A 2,063-nucleotide genomic window follows, 5' to 3' on the forward strand; every position below is an offset into this window, starting at 1 on the left:
AACGGCTTGTTTAATTGTTTAAGCATGAAAATTAACTTTTATAAATAAAATAAAATCCATTAATAAATACAACGATATACATATATATAGCGTTTGAATCGAATTTAAATTTGAGCTTTGCTGAAATTTTTCTATGCCTAGACATCACGTAAAGTATTAAACCGTTATATATATATATATACACATGTATATATATATACATGTTCCGGCAATAACTCTAAATTAAGAACGTGTGAGTATGCTAGTTGACCTGCTACTCTGCGACCTTGTCTACACCTGTATGGCCTTTGTCTGCTCTCTGCACCGCAACAGTTTTGCTTTGTAGCGAAGGAGCGAGCGGAGGTCCAGCAGGAGGGAGAACGAGCATTTATGATAGCAGTATTTCGCTGCTTTCCTGCTGCCCCCAGGCCCTCTTCCGTGCAAGGCATATGGTGCACTGCGTTATCATTCATCACTCATCTGGTAAAGAAAAAGAAAGGCACCACTGTTCCTGTCACGTCACTCCTATAGCACCATGGTAAACATACGTACGTTTACCCACTGCTGGCTCATTTCTTTTCCTCTGTTCGCCCTGGCAGCCCATGCCCATGCCCTGCCCTTGTGCGTCTGTTTGCCTCTGTCGCTATCTCGTCTATCTGACTCTGTCTCCATTGCTTTTCCAAGCCGAGCTGCTACCGCCGCTGCTTGTTTTAATTTCTTTTCCTCTGCTTGCTGCTCGCACATGCTCCATGCCATGCCACTCCTTCCCTTCCCCGCTGGCCTCTCGTGCGTCCCATGTTGGACCGCATCCGCAGTCGCCGAGTCCCGCAGCGCCGCCGCAGCTCTGCTCGTAGACAACTTGTCCAGCCTCATCCTACGCTCTGCCGCTCTCCTTCCCCTCCGTCTTTGTTGCTTTTCTGAGCCGAGCACCCGGCTAGGCGGCATCCACAGTCGCAGCGCCTCCCCCCGCACTTGGCTCTCCCTTTCGTGTGCCGTGCCCCTATCCTCGCAAAGCCACCGAGCTGAGCCACGATGACCTCACTGCTCTTTGCCGCACCTACGCGCCCTTGGCCCTGCGCTGCCCCGCCATTCCAGCTCCGCGCTCGGGCCGTAGCGCTCCACCGTCGGCTGCGCCTAGCTCCCCTTGCTGCCTCTGCGCGCGCAGCGTGCCCGAGCACGCCGTGGCTCCTCTGTTCTCCGCTCGCCGTCATCCGCACGGTCCGCATGTTGCTCTGGCCGGTGGTGCGCCCATCGCCGCATCAGCCCGCAACTGCGACCGTGACGGCCACAGCGCCTGCCTGCCACGACGTCCCACGCCGGCTGGACATCGCCGGTGGTGGCTCCCCCATGGCTTCCTAGTGCCCGCATGCCGGCGCATCTGCCGCCGTGGAGCTCCGCTCCGCATCATCCTTGCCACGCCGTCCCACGCCAAGTCCCTATGCGCCCATGCCGAACGCGGCCGCGTCCTCACTGCCCGTGCCAGCAACGCCGTTTCCCCTCGCTGCTCCTCGGCCACCGCCGTCGGGCTATCATGCGGTGCCGGCCGGTGCTCCTCTGCTTCTCTAGATGAAGGAGACGAAAGGAAGGTGAGATGGGTGAAAGTCCAAGGCAAAAATTTATACGAGGTTCTATTTGTGAAATACGTGACTCACCGAAATAGTGTCATCATACTGCCGGTTGATTTGAGGATAACTCAAGGGCCATTTCACAAATATGCCACGCCACCTGCCGACTGGGCCGGCCTGCTGTCTACGCCGTGGACTGGCTTGGCTGGGCCACGAACACGCTGGGCCGCGCGCCCGCCTTGGGCCGCTCGCGCCCCGCTCCACGTTGGGCCTGCTCACGCTGCTGGGTCGTGCGTGCTATTCCGCGCCTGGGCCGGCCGGTGGCCGCCGCTGCTGGGCCGACCGGAGGTCTGTGCGCCTGGGCCGCCGGTTGCGCTCGCCAGCTGGGCTGGCCTGGTATCGCTGGTCTCCTCTAGGCCGTTGGTGCCTGCTGGCCCCTTTGATTTTCTAAAACAAGTAGCTAATTTAGTTCGGGAATAAAAGTGTAAAATCAATATACATTTGCGTAGTTGTCCAAAA

This window comes from Miscanthus floridulus, chromosome 8 (assembly GCF_019320115.1).
Source record: "Miscanthus floridulus cultivar M001 chromosome 8, ASM1932011v1, whole genome shotgun sequence".
NCBI classification, from domain to species: Eukaryota; Viridiplantae; Streptophyta; class Magnoliopsida; order Poales; family Poaceae; genus Miscanthus; species Miscanthus floridulus.